Here is a 10,509-nt window from a genome sequence, read left to right as displayed (position 1 = left end):
GGGGTCGGGGCGCCGCTGCTCGGGGCCCGGCTCTCGGCCCCGAGCTCGCCTGCCTCTCGCCGCCGCTCCCCGGGGCCGAGCTTGCCGTACGTGGCGCGGGGTGTCGGGGACCCTCCGGCCAGCCCACTCCTTGCCTGGAGATCCAGGATGTCGGAGAGCCACGCTCACGGGCTCTATCCAAGTTTTAGGAAACACGCGCGCGCGCGCACACACACATACACACACACACACATACACGCATACACAACTTACCCCTCTGCGCTCTGCAAGGAAACGAAGAGATTTGAGAATTGACTGGTGAGAAGAGTAAAGAGTGAGCTTCAATTCTTTACCTCAATACAAAGGGGTTTGTAGGAAGATCCGGAGTTATATTCAAGGAGACAACTTGGAATGTGGGGCTTGGAGAGGGTGGAAGGAGTGAGGGACGCAACGACAGTGGGTGCTTGTGTCTCGGCTGACTCTTGGGCAAGAAATGGCCAAGGCAGGTGCAGGGGGCTCAGCCGCTTGGTGTGATCGTGCCAAAATAATTGACAGCAATAGAATGCTTTTATTACTTTTATATAATCTTCTTCTCTGGGGAGCTAAGAGCACGCCATTTCTTTTTCACAACATCTTTAGGGTGGGACTGCAAGAGGATTTTATGCCACGTGGGAATGGCCGTACAGAACAGTGATCCGACGTCCTTGGAAGTACCTGACCAATCTGATGGTTCCTAGACCTAAATAACAGAGTAAAGGAATGGACAACCCATCCAGCACCGGGGCAAATTCAGATGGGACCCCAAAGAATGGAGAGGAATATGAGAAAAGGGTATGTTGATAAATCTGATACGTTTCACTGGGGGTCTCACTCAGATTAGGAGACAGCCACCCTGTGTCCACTCTTATTTAACTAGGACACGCAGGATAGGACAACTTGGAGGAAAGGGGAAGGGGGAGGCAGCCAGCACACACACACACCAGGAAACAAAACCAAGGAACAAGGTCATCGATTAAATACCGGATGTAGGGCCTGGCCCACATTCTGAGGTCTTAGGTGGTATACTTCAAGTGAGGAGGCTGGTAATGCCTGGCCAAGTTCAAGGAGAAATGTTCATTCAGTTCACTAAAGTAAACTCTTAAACAAGAGACTCTTAACCTATTTTGGTTACCGTCTCCTTGGAGATTATGTTCAAAGCTCCGGGTCCTTGTCCCAGAGAATATGTGTAGGACAAACAAAATTTCGTGTCATTTTCTTGGGGTGCTTGGGCCCCTGGGAGCTCCAAAAGGTGGCAAAAGAGATTAAAGGGATAACAGGGATTAAATCAACGATGCTATTTGGTTCTCCTCCATTTCGCCCCCTCCTCTTTCTTTCTTTAAAACCAGGCTATAGGGGAGCTTGGGCCGCTTAGTCGGCTAAGCGTCAGTCTTCGGCTTAAGTCATGATCTCATGGGCTTCTAGGTTCAAGCCCTGCATCAGGCTCTGTGCTGCCAGCTAGAGGCCTGGAGCCTGCTTCGGATTCTGTGTTTCTCCTCTCTCTCTGCTCCTCCCTGCTCACGCTCTGTCTCTCTCCCTCTCAAAAATAAACATAAAAAATTAAAAAAAAACAGGCAGTAAACATCTGAAGATATTTTGAATGTTTCTAAAGAAACAAGCGGACTATTTTGTTCCCTTTTTTTGTAAGTCTATTCATTATTTTTTATAAGTTATTAAAAAAAAACTGTTGTGTTCATTTATCTTTAAAGAGAGGGAGCCAGAGTGCAAACTGGGGAGGGGCAGAGAGAGAGGGAGACTGAGGATTTGAAACAGGCTCCATGCTGTCAGCACAGAGCCTGATGAGGGACCTAAGCCCACAAAGTGCGAGATTATGACCTGAGCTAAAGTTGGAGGCTTAATCAACTCAGCCACCCAGGCGCCCCTATTTGAACGTTACTCCGAAAGTCACAAGGTTGTGTACTATACTGGTTGAGGAACTTTTAGGATCGTTCCTGCCTTGGAGCATGAAATGAGATTTTATTATTCTTCAACTATGGTGACATGATAGTTTCCCTAGGGGAGAGATGAACAAGTTTATATTTTTGGTAAAAATGGAAATATGAATTCCATTTACTGAAGAAGGTATTTTTTATATAATTCAGAATGAACTATTTTAAAGTAATACTGTTTTTAAGTAATAATCATTTTCCTTGATCCTTTCTTCTTGGCTCAACAAAGACAGTCTATGAGTGAGTTGGCCATAGGTCAGACCTGTCCTAGAGAAAATCAACAAATATTTATTTATTCTTATTCACAACCTAGTGCAAATGTAGCACTCTAGGTAGCCCAATGTATATATTATAAGTAAAGATTAATTATGATAGTTAATAAGAAAGATTGTGTTAAGCAATAGGTCTCTGTGTTAGTTTGCTTGAGCTGACATAACAAAATATAGTTGATTGGGGGGCTTAAACAAGCAAAATTTATTTTCTCACCCTTCTGAAGACTTCAAGTCCCAGAGGAAGGTCTGGCCAGGTCAGTGCCTGGTAAGAGCTTTCTTCCTGGCTTGTACACGGCCACCTTTTCACGGTGTCCTCAATGTTGCAGAGAGAGAGAGAGAGAGAGAGTGTTCTGATCTCTTCCTCTTCTTCTTCTTTTTTAAAAAAATGTTTATTTATTTATTTTGAGAGGAAGAGAGTGAGAGCAGCAGGGGAGGGGCAGAGAGAGAGGGAGACAGAGAATCCCAGGCAGGCTCCTGCCTCCATCTCATGAACTGTGGGATCATGACCTGAGCCAAAATCCAGAGCTGGTCCGCCACCCAACTGAGCCACCCAGGCATCCTTCTTTTTCTTCATATAAGGATGCGAATCTCGTCCTCAGCACCCTATCCTCCTGACCTCATCTGACCTAATTACCTCCCAAAGTCTTGCCCTCTAAGTACCATCAGATTGGGGGTTTGGACCTCAGCCTATAAATTTGCGTGCATAGCGGTGTCATTTTCGGTTAATTAAATTATAGCTTTTGGGTTGGGGTATCCTAGGGAGTCATGCTGGAGATCTTTCTCTGCCTCAATGGTACAAAGCCCCCAAAAGTTTTAGAACTACAGGCTTACACATCATTTACAGTTCAGGGAAACCAGTTAAATGTTCTGTGACTTCATGTAGGCCAGGCCTCCTCTGAGTCCATTCTGAAACGCAGTTGATTATAAATATTAAACATAGATTATAATCTTTGACAAAGATGGGTCATTTGGGCAGAAAACATTTATGTCCTCTTAACCCTAATTCTTAAAAACTCTTTTAAGAACTCTGTCGAGATGCAGATTTCCATCTTTCTTTAGATCCCTGCTGTCCAATAGAAGTATAATGCAAGTCATATATAGAATTTAAAGTTTTCTATTAGCCACGTTAAAAAATACTAAAAATAAACAGGTTAAATTCATTATAATATATCTTCTTTAACCGGGTGCATTAAAAATAATATCATTTTGACATGTAATCAATATGAAAATACTAGTGAGACATTTTACATTCTTTTTTTGGGACACAATTTTGAAAATGGTGTGTATATTATACTGAGAGGGAAGATCAATTCAAATTAGCCAAAGTTCAAGTGCTCAATAGCCACATGTGGCTAGTGGCTACCACGCTGGACAGCTCTGATTTAGAGGCACGGTGATTTGAACCATGCTATTTATATCCATAGGGATGATTGCAACATCGTTTGTTTTATTAATAACTCTCAAAAAGGGATTTGGATTTGAAACTTTATAAATCTTTGGTTGGAGTTCCTGGAATTGAAAATCCTGTCCCAAGTAGATTTTGGAATCTTTCAGGAAGATTTAATGAGGATAAATATTGACTTTTCAGTTTAATGACAGTTCCCCGTCAGAAGGGTCCTGGAAAGAATGGGCAACCCTAGTTTGGTCCCAATTTATCAATTTGTTTGTGGCCTCATTCACAGTTCCTCTTTCATTTACTTTATGGGTTTTAGTTATTATATTTTATTCATTTTTTAATTTAAAAAATTTTAGTGCTTTATTTATAAATGAGAGAGAGAGAGAGAGAGAATATGAGAAGGGGAGGGGCAAAGAGAGAGGGAGACACGGAATTGAAAGCAGGCTCCAGGCTCTGAGCTGACAGCCTGGAGCTCGAACCCATGAACCATGAGATCATGACTTGAGCTGAAGTCAGACGCTTAATAGACTGAGCCACCCCGGCGCCCATAGTTACTGTATTGTAAAGGAAAGGAAGTAGTATCTCTAAGACATTACTTAACTGAAAATGAGATCTTAGAACACTCCTCAAATACTACCTTGTATAGGACTTCTCTTATAGGAGTGCAAAGGTATTTATACATTATTTAATTCTCTCAATTGCTCTGTGAGGTTGGTAGATCTTGCTACTCCAATTTCGCAAATGAGGAAAATCCTAAGACTTTTTTAGTGAAGCTTGGGGATAGTATACTGGTTTTCTGACTACCTTGAATGTGATGCATTACCCTTGTTCCATTTCTCTAAAATAAATATTTAATGTTCTTTTTTATTGAGCTCTAACTTATATACAGTAAAGAAGATACATCTGAAGCGCACATCTCAATCAGTTTTGTTTACTTTGGAATCCGTCCATGTCAACTCCATCCCCCAGATTAAGATACGGAACATTCCTAGCCCACCAGCACCGTCCCCTGTGATCCCTCCCGGCAGATAAGCCTCCCCCCAGCCCCCGCCCAGAGAAACAACAATTCCATCACCACAATCCGGTTTGTACCTGTTCTTGAGCTTCATATACATGGAATCATAGCGTATGCTATTTTGGGTCAGGCTTCTTTAGGTCAATGTTATGCCTGCGAGATTCATTCATATTGGGAATAGTGGCAGTTCACTCTTCCATTGTCATGTATAAATCTACCAGAAGTTTTGTATTCACTCTACTGTTGATGGATATTGTACATTTCCTTTTTTTAAATTGAAGTATATTAACATTGGTGTGGCATTGATTTCAGGGGGCCAGTATAGTGATCCAACAATTCTATACATTACTCGGTGCTCAGCAAAATAAGTGTACTCTTCATCTGTTCTATTTGTTTCATCTTTTCTCCAACCCTTCTCTCCTCTAGCAACCACCAGTTTGTCCTCTGTTTTTAAGATTCTGTTCTTTTATTTGTCTCTTTTTTCCCTCTGTTTTGTTTTCAAATAGTTTTTTTTAAAGGTTATTTATTTTGAGAGAGAGGAGCAGACACACAGAGAGAGAATCCCAAGCAGGCTCCACGCTGCCAAAACAGAGCCTGATGTGGAGCTTAATCCCACGACCTGTGAGATCATGACCTGAGCCTAAATCAGGAGTCCATGCTTGACCAACTGAGCCATCCAGGTGCCTCTGTTTGTTTTCTTTTTTAAATTCCATATATGAGTGAAATTGAAAGGTATTTGTCTTTCTCTGACTGACTGATTTCACTTAGCATCATACCATCTGGATCCATCTAGGTTATTGTAAACGGCAAGATCTCAGTTTTTTATGGCTGGGTAACATTCCATTGTGTATCTATTCCACATCTGTATCCTTTCATCTGTGGGTGGACCCTGGATTGCGTCCATATCTTGGCTATTGTAAGTAATAGCCAAGGTCAGGGTGCGTATGTCCTTTCAAATTATTACTTTCATTTTCTTTGGGTAAATACCCAGTAGTGGAATTACTGGGTTATATGGTAATTCTATTTTTAATATTTTGAGGAACCTCCATACAGTTTTCCACACTGCACCAATTTACATTCCCCCCAGTGGTGCATGAGGGTTCTTTTTTTACTACATCCTCACCAACACTAGTTATTTCTTCTCCTCCTCCTCCTCCTCCTCCTCCTTTTTTGAGAGAGACAGTGAAAGTGGGAGAGAGGGGTAACGAGAGAGAGACAGAGAGAGAATCTCAGGCAGACCCCTGCTCAGCATGAACCTGATGCGGGCCTCTGACCCACAACCCTGGAATCATAACCTGAGCCAGAATCAAGCGTTGGATGCTCAAGCCACTGAATCACTAGGCGTTCCACTTCTGTTTTTGATTTTAGCCATTCTGACTGGTGTAAGGTGATATATTGTGGTTTTGATTTGCATTTCTCTGATGGTGAGTGATGATGAGCATCTTTTCATGTGTCTGTTGGCCATCTGGATGTCTTCTTTGGAAACATGTCTATTCAGTTCCTCTGCCCATTTTAAAATTGGATTATTATTATTATTATTATTATTATTTTTTTTTTTGGTACTGAGTTGTATATATCCTTCATGTATTTTGTATATTACCTCTTATTAGGTATATCATTTGCAGATATTTTCTCCCATTCAGTTGGTTGCCTTTTCATTTTATAGATGGTTTCCTTTGCTGTGCAAATGTTTTTTATTTTGGTTTCGTACCAGTAGTTTAATTTTGCTTTTGTTTTCCTCGCCTGAGAGATCGATCTAGAAAAACATTGCTAATGCCAATGCCAAAAAAGATTACTGCCTATGTTTTCTTCTAGAAGTCTATGGTCTCAGGTCTCATATTTAGGTCTGTAATCCATTTTGAGTTTATTTTGCATATGGTAGTAAGAAAGTGGTCCAGCTTCTATCTTGTGTATGTAGCTGTCCAGTTTTCCCAATACCATTTTTTTGCAGACACTGTCTTTTCCTTGTTGTATATTCTTCCTCCTTTGTCATAGATTAATTGACCACAAAAGCATGGGTTTGTTTCTGGGCTCTCTGTTCTGTTCTCTTGATCTGTGTGTCTATTTTTATGCCAGTACCATACCATTTTGATTACTACAGTTTTGTAGTATCTCTTGAAATGTGGGATTGTGATACCTCCAACATCATCCTTAAGATTGCTTTGGCTATTTGGAATCTTCTGTGGTTCCACACAAATTTTAGTATTATTTGTTCTAATTCTGTGAAAAAAGGATATTGGTATCTTCACAGGGATCGCGTTGAATCTGTAGATTGCTTTGGGTCATATGGACATTTTAACAGTATTAATTCTTGCCATCCATGAGCATGGAATACCTTTCCATTTATTTGTGTCATCTGTAATTTCTTTCATCAGTGTTTTGTAGTTTTCAGAGTACAAATCTTTCATTAAGTTTGTTCCTAGGTATTTTATTCTTTTTGATGTAATTGTAAATGGAATTATTTTCTTGATTTCTCTTTCTGCTACCTTGTTATTAGTGTATAGAAATGCAACATATTTTCATATATCAGTTTTGTATCCTGTAACTACGGAATTTATTTATTGTTTCTAATAGTTTTTTGGTGGAGTCTTTAGGGTTTTATATGTACAATATCATGCCATCTGCAAATAGTGCTGTTTAATTTCTTCTTTACCAATTCAGGTGTCTTTTTATTTCTTTTTCTTGTCTTAATTGCTGTGATTAGGACTTCCAGTAGTGTGTCGAATAAAAGCGAAGGGAATGGACATTCTTGTCTTGTTCTTTATCTTAAAGGTTTTAATGTTGAGTATGATATTAGCCATGGGTTTTTCTTATATGGCCTTTATTATGCTGAGGTATGCTCTCTTAAAACCGAGTTTTTTGAGAGTTTCTATCATAAAAAAAGATGTTTAATTTTGTCAGACGCTTTTTCTGCATCTATTATAATGATCATATGATTTTTTTATGCTTCATTTTTTTTAGATGTGGTGTGTCGAGTTGATTGACTTACAGGTACTTAACCATCCTTGCATTCCCAGACTAAATTCCACTTGAATATGGTGAATGATCCTCTGAAAGTATTGTTGAATGTGGCTCGCTAATATTTTGGAACATTTTTGCATCTGTGTTCATCAGGGATATTGGCCCGTGGTTTTCTTTTTTGTGGCATCTTTGGGCTTGGGTATCAGGGTAACGCTGGCCCTGTAGACTGTATTTGGAAGCTTTCCTTCCCCTCCTATTTTTTGTGATAGTTTGAAGGTAATAGGAATGAACTCTTCTCTATCTACATTTATCTGTGAAAACATCGGTCCTGGGCTTTGGTTTCCTGGGAATTTTTTGGTTACCAATTCAGTTTCATTACTTGTAGTTGAGCTAGTCAGATTTTCTATTTCTTCCTTATTCAGTTTTGGAAGATTTTATGTTTCTGTGTAGCTTGTGTTTTCCTTCTCATTGTTCTTAACATCCTTCATTTTTAATGAAGCTAATTTTACAAAACTATGCATGTCATGTTTAGACGTTATTTCCTATCTGTATAAACTTTTCTTTTAAACTTGAATTTGTCAATGTATTAATATCATTAGGCTGCTGTAAGACATTTTAACAACCTTGGTGACTTAACACAACAGAATTTGATCTCTCTGGAGGCCAGGAGTTGGACATCAGTGATGCTGGGCTAAGGTGTCATCAGGGCCGTGTTCCCTACAGGGTCTCTAGAGGAGAATCTATTCCTTGCCTCTTTCTGATTCTTTCCTTGTCCAGCTTCTGGAGACTACTTGCATTCCTTGGCTTGTGGCCACATCATACCAATTTCTGTCTTTGGCTTCACAACATTTTTTCCTCTGTGTGTGAAGTCTCTCTTATGCCTCAGGGACTTTTATGATGACATTTAAGGGCTACCCTGATAATCCAGGATAACTCCCTGGCTTCCCTTAATGTAATCATATCTGCAAAGATCCCTTTTCCATATGAGGTTCTGTTCACAGGCCTCAAGGATTAGGACATGGATCCTTTGGAGATCCATCATTCAGTGTCACAGTCAGGATGGCTCCAGCGTAACAGACACCCAAGGCATGATAGTGACATTATGGACAAAGCTCTGGCTGGGAGTTGGAAGACTTGAGTGGAACCAGCGGCACAAAATTTTAATTTCTGTGGGCCTCGGGTTCTTTATCTATGGAAATAATAACATATGCCTTATCAACTCTACAGAGTTGTTTGGTGGTGGAATTCTGCATGTAAAAGGGTTTGGAACTATTAAGATTTAGGGTCGTGTGGTATTAATCCACGTTGTACTTGAGGAAACGTGATTCAGTCTCTTGCCTGTGAACTCCAGGTTTCACATTTGCAGCCTCAGAGTTGTCCAGACTGGGTGGAGTAACCTGGATTCTATCTCAAACATTGGAGACGCTGTAGCTTCGTAGTTTAGAGTGTGTCCTCTGGTTTCAGACTTACTGGGTTTGAAGCCCAGCTTGATCACTTCCCTGCGGTACCATCTGGAGCTGTTTGGTGTCTGAAATAATAGAGCACCATCTCAGCACTCTATCCAGGGACAATTTAACATCAAGAATTTAAGTAGTGAAAGGAGGTTCGCTACTTAAAGGAGTAAAAGGTGTGTAAGGGGCACAGAAGGTGCACCCTCCATGTCTCACCTGAGGCGAGGGGACAGTAAAGGATCTAAGGACCAGGCCAGGAGTCAGTCCTCTCCAGAGAAATCATGGGTACCTCAGGAACGTGCAGCCTGCTGGTGGGAAAAGACTTTCCAGAAGGTTGTGCTGTTCTGTAGAAGCAGCTACCTGTGAGGACAGTGTGGCCCCAGGTAGAGCTGAGACTCGCCCAATGCTGGCTTCTGGTTTCTCTTGCTGCCTAACAAACATGGAGGGCCGGGGCCCGTCACGGAGGGCCCCCCTGGGGCTGCCGCCTGACATTCGGCCAGTCCGGCTCACAAAGCCGGGCAAAGAGGGGTGGGTCCAGAGCTGAGACACCAAACATTGATAATTGGCGATTATTTATTCTCTTCTGCTATATGTCCTTCACCCGGGAGCTGGGGGGTCATCATTGTGCCCCCCCCCCATAGAATTATTGTAGAATTCTTGTAGGCCGGTGCTCAGACCAGCGGCTGGAGCTGTCTAGGTCCCCTCTTCCTACTGGATCTTATTTCTTACCTCAGTCCAGGTCCGTATCATGAGCTGACACGGAGGGAAAAATGCGACTAGCCTCCCCTTTAATTTGAGGCTGGTCAGATTCGAGATGCTTCCTAGCTTGTATTTTAAGGAATAACACTGTCTCAAAACCTACCTTCAAGCATTTTAAAAACTTCTTCCCATAGTAGAACGATTTTTTTTTTTTTTTGGATCTAGTTCTTTTTTAGCAGAGACATATGCATGCTATTTTTCTGTCTGACTCTGTGAATGGAGAAATCATTGCCAAATAAGCGACTTCCTTGAACTGATACTTAACTGCCTGCTGTAGGTCAGGCACTGTCCTAGCACTGGGGACACAGACGTGAACAAGACACAACCAAAGGTTTCTGCCCTCGTGGAGGTTAGATTTCTAGGTGGGGGCTGCAGGAGACAGGCAGTAAACAAACTAAATAAAACTACGGTGTAAGGGGGAAACACTGTGGCGAAAATTAAAACCGGGAACAGGGACAAACTCGATTCTTCTTCTCGCGTCTCATTCCTTGGGAGGGATCGTGTGCGGATATGGTTTGGTGCCAGTCACTTGTCCGTTCTTCGATTCTGTGTCAGTGTGGAAACTAGAAACCCGAGGACCCCAGGAAAGCCTGTGCTGGGAGAGTTTTCCTGTCCACACAGAAGAATTTGGGTGAAATGTGAGTTGGGGTTCTTTGTGCCAAACTTCTCTTCAGACCAGGGACATGTGCCC

General features: G+C 41.6%; 1 long non-coding RNA gene across 1 annotated transcript in view; it reads left to right on the top strand.

Moving 5' to 3' along the window:
* The first annotated feature begins 75 nt into the window (after positions 1-75).
* Positions 76-10,509, top strand: part of LOC115304119 — a 51,617-nt gene continuing 41,183 nt past the window's right edge. Inside the window, exons 1-2 of the long non-coding RNA XR_003914316.1 lie at positions 76-313; positions 619-810. This is a non-coding gene — a long non-coding RNA (uncharacterized LOC115304119). The remainder of the gene's footprint in view (positions 314-618; positions 811-10,509) is intronic.

Source organism: Suricata suricatta, chromosome 10 (assembly GCF_006229205.1).
Source record: "Suricata suricatta isolate VVHF042 chromosome 10, meerkat_22Aug2017_6uvM2_HiC, whole genome shotgun sequence".
In the NCBI taxonomy this organism is placed as follows: Eukaryota; Metazoa; Chordata; class Mammalia; order Carnivora; family Herpestidae; genus Suricata; species Suricata suricatta.
Note: the sequence above shows the minus strand (reverse complement) of the source record. Positions and strands in the feature narration are given on the sequence as shown.